This window comes from Acartia tonsa, chromosome 12 (genome assembly GCF_053477335.1).
Source record: "Acartia tonsa isolate MP-2025a chromosome 12, ASM5347733v1, whole genome shotgun sequence".
NCBI lineage: Eukaryota > Metazoa > Arthropoda > Copepoda > Calanoida > Acartiidae > Acartia > Acartia tonsa.
In genome coordinates, this window is record NC_137271.1 from 37,643,474 (window position 1) to 37,658,955 (window position 15,482).

Here is a 15,482-nt window from a genome sequence, read left to right on the forward strand (position 1 = left end):
ATTAAAACAAAGAAGTATATTTACATTAAAAATTATGCCTAAAATTATCATGCATAAATTGCCTTTAATATTTGAAACCCATAAATTTCAGTTTTTAAGAACATTTAGTTTTATATTAACAAAAGAATATCTATTTTTCGATTTTTCATCCACTATTATTTTTAATCTAAAAAACAAAAGAAGGGTTAAGAAATAATCTTTAATTCTGATTTAAAAGTAACAGGATGTCTATATGCGTGTACTAATAAATATAGCTAATCGACGAACCGTCCTAAACATATATAAAGCTTCGTAAAGGTCCAAGGAAGGTTTCTACCTATTTTGGGAGAGAGAATCAACACCCTCCTAAGAGAAAAGGGGCATAACCTCTAGAAGTAAACAAAATACCACAGAATTTGCCATTTGGTATTAATATCAAAAAGTATTCATAATGAAATAATTTATTTTAAAAACTGAGCATTTAAATGATAGATTTTGACCCTGTAATAATTTGAATACGTCTTGCTTAGAATATAACAAAGGGTAGGAATAATTATTCTGTATAAAAAGTGAAACTAGTATGTTAACAACATATGAATGAAACAAAAAAAATAATGAAATATATCTAGAACAGCCAAGCCAAACAGACAGATCGTAAAGTAAGTTATATAGAAGATGCTTTTACAATATAGATAGACTAGCGGCTCTGCTAGTATCTAGGGCTCTTAATTCGAGGGGCGGAAAATATAGCCTTACACCAGTCCAAGGCTTAAAGAAATATGACCTAAAACCATCCTGGGACCTTTGGAAAGCTTCTATCAAACAGAGGACTCAATCGGTTCAGTAGTTACTGAAATCAGCTTCAAAATTACCTTATCACTTTGTATAATTGGATCGATGGCTTATGCAAGTTGTAGTTGTAAAAACTAAATGGTTGGAACAATCTTACAGCAATCTATCTTTAAAAGCAGCTAAGATAATTGCATTTCCTCGTACTTCATGACGTATGAGGGGATGTACAGACAGACTGCGAATACGAGTATAGAGTAGCTCCGATACAATTTAATAATCAATGATCTAACAAAGTATTTCTAAAAAATACACATTTATTAAACATATAAAACTGGTTAGAAATAGGCAGATTAATGGGATTATTATTATAGGATATATTTATTAGGATATCAATTAAAGGCTTGGACGTCCTGTTTCTTAGTTAGGTAAGAAACGACGTACTTAAACACGTGGGAAATATAGATACCGCCAGCCTAGACATATAGGCTTGTATCTAACCGAATGCAGACGGGAGGAAGCGTATTCACTCTTTGGCCTGCAACAATCAACTAGCCCTCAACACAGCAGGATGGAGTATGGTGACGGTTACAAGTGGAGGTCTGACTCAGCCAGAGAAGTATAGGAATGTGAACAGGGATAAGGATACATAAACTTGGGTGTTGATTACCACACTTGCCCCCTCTGAGGGAATATGAAATATTCCCTCACAGTTGACCTGCACGCCGGCTTCTGCGGGTTGATGTGGTACTCGCAGGTTCTTCGATTGCGGCCATAGCCCTCTCTACGATATCCACAGGATTGGGTTCAGCGGGAGTAGGATTTTCTGGAGCTGCTGGAGGCTCTGGAGCAACAGCATTCTGGAGGGCTAACATGCCCTCACAGGGAGCCGTGGCTACTGGATCTTCAGAGGCAGCGCCAGCCTGCGGATTAACAGGCAGATCAATTCCAGATGGAAAGAGCTCACTGATTTGAGCATCGAGCTCTGTGTCACTGTTTTCCTCTGCAGGATCCAGGACCTCTGGATTGCCTTCTCTATCGGTGGGCCTGTACTCATCAGAGCACTCAGAACCGCCATAATGGGAGATCAGCTCAACTCCATCATCATCTGGCCGGGGTACGTCCCCAGCGGGAAGAGATGCCTCTATGGGTGCCACATTCTGCCCAGGTACATTCATTACATTACAACGAGTATTAATATATTTAATTACCCTGTCAGAGTTTTGGTCCAACAGTCGACTAGTGGCCTCAATAACCGTGGTCATTCGTGATTTTAACTCAACGGTCGAGTCCTCAGAGACGGTGCGAATTTTGTCGCGCAAAGTTTTGCGGTTCCGCAGTAATTCTGCGGAAATTTCAATAAGGCGCTTGCCATGTTGTATATATGCTTTCTCAACAAATGAAGCATTGCTAGCAATTTTAGTTTCCAGACTTCTCTGGAAGGGGAGAAGAGCTTCCTCCATTGCTTCTTTTACAGTGGAGGATAGGACTTTTTTCCATTCCTCAGCGGTCACCCAAAAAGCCTTAGGCTCACTTTTGTTTTCTGCTAATGTCTCTTTCTTTTTAGGGGGTAATGGAGGCGGTTGAATTTCCACCTTAGCCTTTTTGGCTACTGGGCCGCCGCTGCCTGTTGGTGTTGGCGGACGTTTTTCTACCGCTTTTGGGGCAGATTTTACGGCGACTACCTCCAATTCAGGTGAGGCACTACGTTTTGGCGGCGATTCCACCCGATTTTTTTGCGGTTCCCCTCCCCTATTTTGTTCCATTAGAGGCCTGGTTCTAGACCTGGCTTTATTGGAATATTCGTTGGCTTCTAAGTTTTTAGCCTGCCGCAATTTTTCTTGCAAGTCTAGGAGTTCCTTTGGAACATCTTTTCTCGCGGTGCGGTAAACGTGGATTGACTTTGAGACACATTGCAGTTCACTGAGGTTTTCAGGGTTGCGCGGCGGTTTTACACGCGGCTGATACCTGTTTTCATCAGGTTCATAGTAGGCTTCCTCAGGGCCGCCCTGGGGATAGCCATGATTGCTGTCATAGTAATAGTCCTCTTCATTGTAAAAGGGTGCCTCTTCATATTCTCGACGGTATGAAGAGTGACCGGCCCCATGGGAGTGGTGAAAACCCCTTGAAAAATTCCGCCTGGGATATCCTAAAACAAAAATAATAAACTTAAAATTAAGGGTCATTAATTCCTTATACCAAATAAGGAAATATTTTTACAAAGACGACCTTTAGGGACGACAATTTTATAGGTATATATGCTTGATACAGGTCGTCCGTTTTTGAGGGGATTAGTTTTCCCCATTATTTGTAAAATCCCGCAATTCGTGCGTTTCACTCGTACCTCCTTCTTTGTACGCGTGAATTTTGGTGCAGGCTAATATGTAGATAATAAAAGCGACGCATAATAACGACCCTATTCCTGTAAGGATGGCTGCTACTACAAGCACTATATGATACCAAGTACTGGATAGAAAATCAACCACCTTATGATACGTTTGAATAAACCAGGAGTCAGTTATTTTTACTTCAAAATTATTGGAGTCTGCGGCAAGTTGGCTGAGGTATAATTCCTCGGCACTTTCTGAGAAATTAGTTTTTTCTAGGCTTTGCCAAGAATGATATAGAAATAAGCTAATCGGTTTATCCATAAGATATTGATTTACATTTAGTATTTGCATACCCTGCCCTTGATTACCAAGGAATTTTCCTTGGTACAAATGTAAGAAAATTGGATTTTCGGCACATTTAGTCGGGGTTAAATGGGTGGTATTAACCAATCTGCGCGAAAATGGGGATATTCCCATAGTCTTATTATTGATTGAAACCGAAAAATGATCCACAAAACAGGGTAAATTTTCTCCCAAAGAAACATTGATTTTAAGACTGTCGCACTGTATTACTAAATCCAGCTCACCGAGCGCCCTAACTAGTTTTTTACGATGAGTCTGAATACTGCTTTTAGACAGAAAATGGTTCTGTAAACAGCGAGTTTCGGGGACAATTAATTTGTTATATTGTTGGTAGGAATAGAAAATCTCTAGTGGTAACATATCATCTTTTTCTTTAGCGTTTAAGAGTGGGAAATATGGTTTTATGGCATTTGTGAACCATACCATTAAGTTATCAATATTAGTTTTGTAATAAAATAATTCGGGAATTAGACTTTCAAAATGTTTTTTGTCTTTAAGTTCTAGTGCTAGAGTAATTTGGGGATCGATCACTAGATATTTTTGGGTACCCTGTTCTCCTTCAAATGTAAACAATGAAATATTAAAGATGTCTACCGTTCGCCAAGGAGAAGTGAATTTTTGTGCGCTATCAGTTTTATCATCTGAGATAATTCTATCGTAGCCTAATCTCAGATTGTGATCTAAACAATTGTTTCCCACCCAGTGACTGCCCAGGTAACAGCCCGCTTTTGTTTGTAATAATTCAACAGGCTCAGCCTGGACCCCTATTTGTTTTTCCTCAAATGTCCCAGGGATAAAAATGCCGTTTATGTTTACGCCGTTCCCCTCGCAGGCGGGGTCGATGCCGTTAAGGATGTTATTGGGGTAAGTAAGTGTCCCGTTTACCAGGAAACGCGTGTATGACATCTGGTGTTCATACACTGAGACTGATTTTCCTTCAAAGTTAAATATTTTAGTTTTGGACATGGTGTAACAGTCTTCATAAGTTACGAGGTTCGGTATCTCTACAAGAGCTGGAGCAGCGAGGTGTATGTGGCTATATCTGCCACAATACCAGTAATGAGTACTGGTTCGGAGGTGGCAACGAATTCCAGGTATAATTTTTCTTTCAACCTTTTGCAGCAGGTGAAATTGTTTTTGTTCAATGTTAGTAATATTAAGAAACGCAGCGCATTCAGAGATTTTCAAACGCGGATTTTCGTTTGCTACACATTGAGTCGCATCTATTTGTATTATTTCGGACGCATTTGATTTTGCCAAAATAATAAAAAGCCCCAAGAATCCCAAAATAAATTTACCTCGAGCTCCTGGTGCCTTTGCCAAATGATGCTGCATTTTATTTTTATGCTTCTCGTTTTTCTCTGAAATATGTTAATTAGTTAGTTTTAACATATATTTTTTTTGTTTATTTTCGTTATTATACATACGTAGATTAAGCTATATACATTTGCCACCTTGGTTTTATATAATACATTTATATACATTTTATTTTTTCCTTTTAATTGGGTTATGCAGTCCGATTTGGACATGTATGCGGTTATCCCCCCCTTGTGACCTAGTTTTTCTTTCTTCTTCTAATATATACTTGGGTACTATGCTTTGTTTGTTAACGTTAATAACCTTTTCAGGGCTGGATTGTTTGGGTCTTTGTGCGAAGAAAGAAGCCTCGGACGGGACGGTTTCTTCCAAGAAACTATTTTCGACGTGAATTTGAGGACCGGATGACCGATCTGCGCCAGGGGGTTCTTGGTCTTTGGGCTGTGACTCAAATGGTGAGTTTTTTTCCATTATATCCCCTCCCCCATCACAATCCACCTCCCCCTGGGGTAAATCCTGACTAGTTTCAGGGTTTCCTTCTATAAAATCGTCACCATCGTTATCTAGGTAGGTAAAATCGTCATTTTCCATACCTTTATTATCGTTTATTTCGGTTACCGGTATTATCTATTCCTAAGGTTATTTCCTCAGACGGGACGATTTCCTGAATAGGAAAGACGTTAAAGGAAAGTGTTTCCCCCAATAATTCTACTTTAGAATCTATTTTCCGTATTTTATCTCTACTAACAACTTGGTTAGTTTTTATTGGATTTGATCCAAAGGGACTGAGCTCAAAAAGGGCCTCTGAGAATTTTTTTGTTACAATAAAAGGACCCCCATAGAAAGATTGCAATTTTTTACTGACCCCTATTTTGACTAGGTTAAAAAATGCAAAGACCACGTCGTTAACGAAAAGGGGAGATGAAGCCTTCCTAGATTTATTTTGAAACTCTAAATAAATCTTAGATTTTTTGGAAACCTGTGCAATAATTTCTTCCAAATTTTTTAGGTAGTTCAAGTAAGACCTGCAGTCAATGTCCTGCCTTTTCTGTAAGATTGGAGAAAAGAAATCGAGATTGAGAGTTGGTTGCCTGCCGAACATGAGGTAATAAGGCGTATACCCCGTTCTTCTAGACGTACTAGAGTTAATTACAAAAGTGGTCAAGGCTAATTTTCTTGCCCAGTCTTTACTTTCAAATCGGTCATCGGATCTTAGACCTGCATAAATGCTTTGATTATGCCTTTCACATGGGTTACTATTAGGGTTTCTTGGGGGAATAAGTTTAGTTTCGATACCCAGTTCATCCATAACCTTTTTGAAAACTTCCCCAGTAAAATTTGTTCCCCTGTCACTTCTCAATGACCGAAATAAGCCGTAGATGGGTACCACCTGTTCAAGGATGACCTTCACCGTGCTTTCCACGGTGGCGTCCTTGATGGGGTGAGCGATAATATACCTAGAGAATAGGTCAACCAGTATAAATATGTAACGGACATGTTGTCCTTGAAAATAGTTAGGGGTTAAAGGACCGATAAGGTCTACTGACACCTGGCCAAAAATCTCGTGACTAATGGCTGAATGGGTGATAGGTTGCTTGTGTTTAGGTACCTGTCCTATTTTTCTTAGGCAGGTAATACAATTTTTAATGCGTGATTCGACAAACTTATTAATTCCTATAAGGAAGAATCTTTCATTTATCTTGCGTGTTGTTTCGTTAACCCCCTTGTGACCTATACTATTATTATGTGCCAATTCAAAAACTTTATTATATAATCCAATGGGTACGACGGGTCTTTCAATGAATGTTCCATTGCTAAGAGGTTGTCTAAATATTAGAAGTCCTTCCATAACGTATAAATGTTCTATTAATTTAAAAAGGACCTCTTTCCGGCCGGTTAGTTCAGCTTTTTCAAAGCTCGACAACTTCTTTTTTTCGAATATCCACCTACGAATTTCAGATAATACTTGATCTTTTTGTGTTTCAGATTGCCAAACATTGTTCACACCGACTTCCGAAGCCGAATGTAACTCAAAAATCTGGTCTTGGTATGGGCAATCCTGTTCATAAGGATCCAAGGTAAATGAACTAGTACATTTTTCACAATCGGTTTCCTTATGTTCTTTGCATAAAAATTGCCCTCTAGATAAATTGTCGGCATTACAATGGTCCCTACCCTTTCGATGAATTACTGTAAAGTCAAAACTTTGGATGAAGTAAATCCATCTTACAGTTACACCATTTATTGTTCCTTTTTGCCATTTTTTGTAATGAACTAAGGAAATCGAATCTGTACGCACAATAAAGTTTCTAAATCTTAAATAATGAAGAAAGGTTTTAAGAACAAATACTAGACATGCTAATTCGCCTTTATAACTTGGATAATTTTTCTCTGCCCCGTTACATTTTTTGGAACATATTCCAATAATTCTTTCTACCCCCCCCTGATTTTGGCTGAGAATTCCAGCGAAATAACTCGTAGAAAAATCTACGTCTACTATAAAGGGGTTAGGATTATCCCACTGGGGGTAGCCTTTACTTATAGAATTTGAGAACATATTTATGAAATTTTCCCAATCTTTTGATAGGGAATTAGTCCATTCGATAATTTTATCGTTTCTGTGTTCATCTAGGGTACAAGAATTTTTCGCATAGGATGGGAAATAGGCCCTATAATAATTGGAGAAGCCCAGGAAACGCTGGAGTTCCTTGCCTGTCCTGGGCCTGCTCCAATTTTTAATTTGTTCTAAATATTCGGGGTTCATTTTAAGTCCTTGGGAACTGACTATATGACCTAAATATGTACATTCGGATGTGAAAAATTTACATTTGGCTAGATTTAACTTAAGTTTTGCTATTTTTAGGACTCCGAAGAGTTTTCTGAGATGTTTCAGATGTTCCTCAACATTCTTTGAGAATATAATAAGATCATCAAGGTAAGATATTATAAATTCATATAAGCCAGGGATAAGGGTTAGGACTTTGTCCATCAAGTGGCAGAAAACACTTGGCGCGTTACACAGTCCAAACGGCAGTTTCTTGAAAAGATACTGCCTGTTAAGGGCTGTGAACGCGGTCAAGTGTTTACTTTCCTTCGAAATGGCTAGCGCATGGAATGCGCTAGTCAAATCGAGGGTGGTAAATACATTACCAGTGCCTAATTTTTCTAAATTACTAGAAATCAGGGGAAGGGGCCAATTAATTTTTCGTGTTACACTATTAAGCGCACGAAAGTCGATAACGAACCTAAGCTTGCCTTCCCCCCCAGCCGTCGGTTTTTTCTTTACCGCAAAGATTGGGGAGGACCACTCGCTGTAGCCCTCCTCAATGACGCCCCCCCTTAGCCAATTTTCAATTTGTTCTTTTAATTTGGCTTCGTATAATGGGTTTAACTGAATGTTCCTAGCCTTAATAGGTTTAGCCCCGGGGATCAAGTCTATTTTATACTGTAAGAGGTCACAGTTACCGATATCGGCATCGTCAGCCGAAAATATATCAAAATGATCAAGGCATAATTTTACTACCTTTTCCTTCATCCCTGGGTTATTTTTGATAAGATCACTATTTTCTAAATCTAATTTTTCTTTAATGAATTTAATTCTTTTAAGAAGTGTAGTTCCTGATAATTCATTTATTTGATTAATACTTTTATTGCAGGAATTTGGGGGATCTGATTCGAATTCAAAGCAATATCCAACTTTAACGTTATCCAATAAGGTAATATTTTTTCCTGCTAAATTAACAAAATTTACCCAACATTCTCCTTTCTCATTTACATTATAAATACCCTCCATAAGCATTAAGCCGTTATGGCTTGTCATTTTAGAATTATTTGGGGATATATACAGCTTCCTATTTTTCTGATGAATAGGAATTGTTATCACCGTTGTATTCCCCCCCGGCAAGAATGTTGTTTTCTTTGCTAATTTTACGGATGTTTTATTTTGTTTTAATGTCCCAGTACCCCCCTTGTTACTCCAATTTATTCCCGGGATAAGGGAGTTTTGTTCCGTATGAACATTATTTGTAGGAATTAAGGGTATGTTTTTACTTTCTTCAACTATATTAATTGTTGAATTTTCTATGGGGATTTGCTCGCCAGTGGGGAGCTCAAAGGAGAACTTATCTAATAATAAATTAATACGATTAACTTTGAGAAATTCATATCCTAGATTTATGATTTTAGACGTCGTTTCAGGGATGTAAAACGTTTCTTCGAATATTTTATCTGACCCATCAAAGCTGAATTTTAAACTTACATGTCCTATGATATTTACTGGTTTTAAATCTACAGACAGAGCGCTAAGATTGGCGGGGGTGAATGTGATTTTGTTATCATCTAAGATTTCTCTAGAAATAAGGGACCTAAAGTTGTTTCCTGTATCCACTAAAGCGTGTTGCAGGAATTCCCCCCCCACGGGATTAAGAACTTTTAGTTTTGCACAGATAGGCATTATAAAATAAATTATATTTTTAGTCGAAGCCTAAGATTCATATTTTCCAAGATCCCCACCTCAGCGGTTAGACGATGGTAATCCTCACACAGAGACTTCCTGTGTTCCAGGTATAGTTGTCTGTCGAAATTTTTTAAATAATGAAATGTTTTAACAATATGGTTAATTGTTAAAATAATTTTATATAGCTTTCTGGGTTTCATTAAGTTTTTTTATCAAGCGCTTTTCAGCTCCAGAAATGTCTCAATAAGCATGAGAATGTTAATAGTTCTAAAGAAACTACTTAATTTTTATACGGGTCCTTATTTATATACTTGGATATATGATAGAAACCTATCGGAATAAAACTGAACTAAAAAGTTTTAAAAGATTGAAGGGCTACAAAGTAGCTTAAAAATAAGTGTTCAGCTTGCAACTAACAAGACATTAAAAACAGACTGACTTATTTTTTGACTTACATCTGTATTTATACAAAATATATTGTCATTAGTCAGTATCTGATTCACGATACAAATAATTTAAGGTTAGCGCTAAATTATAGCTTAAAAATTATTAGATATGGTTAATATAATAAAGAGGGTCAATGATGACTGGTTTATTATTCTGATATTGTTAGTATTTATACTTAATTTTTTCCACCTATGGGGTAGAAACAAGCTTATATATTTACTAGAGTATGATTAATGCTGAAATCAGCTTAAAAAAATAGGATGTGGTTTGTAGTAACTGCTTTGGTAGTAACTGGCCTCGATTAATCATGTGCATTCACTTTTATATAGACTTTTTATTCCACTGGTAATCCTAGCGGAAGCTAATAGAACTAACTTTATTTCATTCTGCTAGTAATCCTAGCGGAAAATAATTTAATCAAAATGTTTTAAGATTTTATTAATCACATCTTAAGTGATTAAAGATTTTAATTTTTAAATGCTGCTTGATTGCAGCTCAAAAATGAGTAAATGATAACAACAAAGAACTGAAGGACAACTGAATTAGATTTGAAAATTTTGCTTGTATTTATACAGATTTTCCATAGACCCCCCCCTACTTAATCTTATCATTTACTTATACGGACCGCGGTAGCATTCTAGGCGACATCTTTCGGATACATAATAAATTAAATATAGTTCTATTATTGTCACTGTACAAAATGCAATAATATTTATCCATATGGATAAGTTATTATACATAATTGCTGAAATATTTCAGCTACAAAAATCAGAGGCTAAGAGTGAGCAACTCTCAGATAAAATTGATACTGAGGGTTCAACTCAAAAATCATTGTTTATATACAGATAATTCGCTTAAGTTCCCCTAGCGGTTAAAAGTTGAACTAGAATGTTTTAGGTTCTACTATATATACATTCAGAATATACGATATTTACATTTTAGATAGGTCATGCGATATTAAAAATAAATACTACTAAATAGAAAATAGGTATTCACTTATTAGCTTCTTGATAAAGACTATTAGATTTTTAAAAATGGAAATATTAAGTGCATGTGAAATGCTCCTCAGGTTACTTCCCTATTTCCCCCAATTTCCTGTATCAGCTACATTTGGATAGGGAAAGGAGGGGGGAGGAGTTTATTTTGTGTTGCTTAGTCAGACTTAATAACAATAATTTGTTTTATTTTTTCGCGCCAAAGCATTGCTTGGCAAGGGATATTTGATATTAAGGAATTTGCAAGCTTAGCTTGGCATGGGATATTTTGTTTATCTTTCATATCAAAATATGAAACTCATTCAGCAAATTTTTATTTTCTGGGATAGGGACAATTAATATCGCATAAATCCACTTTTATATTTAGTGGACGTGATTTTTAACAATCGCTTGTACATATTTATCTATTTCAGATTCTTCGCTGGCTTCCTGATCCATTTGGTTGATAGTTTTACGTGCATACTGCTCAGGTATTTTATTACTATTACTTGGAGTTTTTCTAGGCGTGAATTTACTCCGTGTTTTACCAAAGCGGGACTCAGGATTTGGGGGCTCCCCAGCTTTCTTTTTGTTGCAATTCTGCACTACATGGCCAGGGATATTACAATGCCAGCATTTAATATTTTTACTCCTCCCATTAAAGGCTCCTATAACGCCCTCGATTTGATCCCAAGCGATAGGATCATCCTCATGGTCTACCCAAGAAGGAACCTCGTCAGGTTCTTCGGTTAAGTTTTCCTTATGCATTGCCGTGTTAGTGGGGATATTATCTTCGATAATACTGATTATGGGTTGTTTTTTCGTTTCCGCAGAATTTTTAGGTAGGAACATTTCCATGGCTTGAGAATAGCAAGCCGAAAGGTTTTCCTTGCTAATATGGCCAGACCCATCCCAGTTAACGTATCTCTGTCCGAGATTAATAAGTTTATTCAAGTAAGCGTTGTAATCGTCCAAAAATTGCATGCTCTCAACATAATTGGCCATGTCTATGGCAAGGTTGGTATACAGCAGATTTTTGCTAACGTTAAGATAGAATTCTTTCCACTTCTTTTTAGGTATGAGACCAGGATTCATGAGTTTGAACACCCTAAGTTTGTTTTCAAAATAGGTGTCAAGGGGTTGATTAGTCTCCTGTTTTAGGTTGTAGAAGTACTGAGAGGCTACTTCTGGATCCGAGAAAGGAGTGACCAGCCTCCTAATCATCAGGTAATAACTTAAAGCAGATAAGGCCTGATTTCTTTCAGGCGTAATTAAGTCTCCTAATCGTTCCCCTCTAGAGTCATAAATTCGCTGGTATAAAATATCCTTAAAAAGAATTGGGTCACAGATTCTGTATGTCTTTGCAACCCTCCACATATTAGAAAAGAAGTTATCAAAGTCAGCCCTACCGTCCCACCTTGGGGCATCCCTCGCAAAATCGGAATCCCATTTTTGTCCCTTAATAAAGCATTCTTTAATAAAGTCATCGTCGGCGGCGCTAGTTGTTGCCGTTGCGGCTGTGCCTGTGTTTGGCGTATTTCTTGTAGAGGGTCTTGTTGCTACATTGGGTGCAGACCTTGTAGGTCTACGGAGGGGTTCTAACGACTTAATCCTATCAGGGATAAAGGGAATCCTTTCTAGCAAGGTTTTTTCATATTCAGTTAGAGAAGTTTCTCTTACATTCATCCAATTGTCATTATCCGCCGGACCTATAAAGCCTACAATTGAATAGGCCATACAACCTGGGGCTGTCATCCTATCCTTGGCGACCCATTCAACCACGTTTATCTTTTGCTGGACCGATATCCGGTCATAAAAAGTGGCATTAATTGAATCATCACCTATGGTGTTAAAATGAGTCATGTTAAGACTTTCGTTTAACGTTTTTTCCGCAAACAATGGGCCAAGATTTCCGTCCGCTGGGAGTTTTGATACTCTGCGTTTTAGATCTAAAATGTCGGTATCGGCTAATAATCTGCGATGTGATTCTGTGTCCTTAAACCCTGCCCATTTTGTTTCTAATTCGAGCTGCATAATCTCGGATTCTTGTTTTATTAAATCTCTATAATGTGCCGAATATTCGTTTAACTTATCATTTAACGCTTCCGATATGAGATCTTTGATTTTTTCAGGGGAAAGCGGGTCAGCCTGCTGCTGCTGCTGCTGCTGCGAGGTGCCAGAGACGGCCGGAGCCGGCGGAGGCGGCGGTTTTTGTTTATCATCATTTTTCTTATCGGTCATGGTGCTGGAGTGTAGTGTTCGTTAACACTGATTTGTCTACCACGAAACTTTTTAAGAACTTGGGAATATCCCTTTCTTCCTGTTTTAAGGAGAAAATATGGAAATGTGTGAAATTAAATACTAGTGTGAAAATAAAAGGCGGGTTCCTTTTTATCTTTATTTGGCAGTTTGCCACGAAATAATTATTATAGATATTCTGTAACAAATTGTTACTGTAAACCGTTTCCGTGAATAAACTTAGTTATCAGGAAAATATTAATTTCACTTTGCAATCGAAGCTACTTTACAATTTAATTTTGTCTGTACGCTAATTATCCAAACCTTCCCCCCTCAAAAAATGAGTGGTAGACAAGACTGCGCCAAAATGACGTATGAGGGGATGTACAGACAGACTGCGAATACGAGTATAGAGTAGCTCCGATACAATTTAATAATCAATGATCTAACAAAGTATTTCTAAAAAATACACATTTATTAAACATATAAAACTGGTTAGAAATAGGCAGATTAATGGGATTATTATTATAGGATATATTTATTAGGATATCAATTAAAGGCTTGGACGTCCTGTTTCTTAGTTAGGTAAGAAACGACGTACTTAAACACGTGGGAAATATAGATACCGCCAGCCTAGACATATAGGCTTGTATCTAACCGAATGCAGACGGGAGGAAGCGTATTCACTCTTTGGCCTGCAACAATCAACTAGCCCTCAACACAGCAGGATGGAGTATGGTGACGGTTACAAGTGGAGGTCTGACTCAGCCAGAGAAGTATAGGAATGTGAACAGGGATAAGGATACATAAACTTGGGTGTTGATTACCACATTCATCTAATAAAGTCAATCGACAAACAGATGTTTCATATTTTACTCTTTTTGTATAGTTAAGATATCACAATATTCAAAATGAATTTATAAAGGAGGATAAGTTAAAGGCAATAATCTGTGTTTATTTTTTAGAATTCAAGTCTCTAATCCCTCGTATAAAATAGCCCAATTTTAAGGCTGGCGCTGATTTGTAATCAATACCCATTATTTCTGATTATCTGACCATTAAGTGTGGATCATAATGTTCGTACTTGTCCACTAGACTGGATCAAAAAGTCTTTGTAGAACTATCTATAAAAAGTTGGTATTTTGGTATAGGCTCACTAAGAAAGAATAGTTAAATAAATAATAGTTATCTCATTAAATTTTAGTCAGCTTTTCGCAGATATATTAAAATTAAAATTAATAAGATTAAAACCAGTTTTGTTAGGCCCATAGGGCTGAAGGCCCAGGTGAATCAAACTGGCATTAATTTATGATTTTTATTTTAATATTTGTTTGGCTGAGAACAGGTTCAATCCAGCGGATATTAATCGGTTTCGAAGTGAATCTGGAAATATATAAAGATTGAAATTTGGTAAAGGCTAACAAAGATAGAAATATGTATATACGTTTGATAATTAGTGCCTTAGAGCAAACAAATATTATGTTTATGTCAGATTATCGCGTGGACCTTTAAATATATGCAATTAACATTTATTGATCTTATTAATAGCAAAGTTATTATATAATTCGAGATGTACGTTTGTCCGGTTGTCAACTATTTTAAGTAGGAAATGTTATTTTTCGGAAAATTTTTGTGAATATTTCTTATTCAGTTTACATTCTCAAGATGAAATTCATTGAAGGAAAAGTTTGGACACTGCTAGTTTGTACCTACCAATCAAGAACACAGTAATAGTGTCTGACTGATTATGACGTAACCAATCAAATTAGCCAATGAGAGGCCACCATAAATTTTACCATTGGTCAATAACGACCTCTCATTGGCTAATTTTTTTTGTTACGTCATAATCAGTCAGACACTATTACTGTGTTCACCAATCAATGTTTTATATAAGTCCCCAAAGTTATTAAACCAACAAATGAGAAATAGTATATATAAACAGGGAGTAAGGGAGAGGAGACAATGGATCGAATATTAAATTTTAAGGAGTTTGGGTACTGGTTTAAAGGAAATGTCCAAGAATTTAGCAGGGTCGGACTTACTTTGGGACTGGGTACTAGCGCATCATTGCCGCTAACCCGCTGGGAGTTAGTTTTGAATATAGCAGACAAGTATCAATAAACTTAATTTCTAGCAGACAGAAAAATTTGTTATGATATGGGTGGTTTTAACAATTTTTAGTTAAAAACTTTATTGAGATATTTGTGTAATAAACAATCTAAGAACCCTTAAATTCAATTCTTGTGTATAGTGGTATTTTAAAATTTAGGAATATGGGGTGAACGAGTTCAAGGGACGATTTTTTAAAGATTAATTACAGAATGGTTACGTCAGTCTGATATTCTGATAATCTATTTCCGTATTTTTTTTTATAATTCCTTAAGATTAGCAAGTGTCATAGACGGTTAAGGTTGGAGAGCAAAGGGTTGTTTCCGCCCCTCAATATTTGAATTGAAACCTCTTAGTTTACCCATCTCAAAAAGCTTGGACGTCCCTGGCAAGCGATACAAATTTTGGTTCAAATAAACAATTTGAAAGACACGCGGCAGGCATAATAATTTCAATATTTTCATTAATCCTCATAAATAT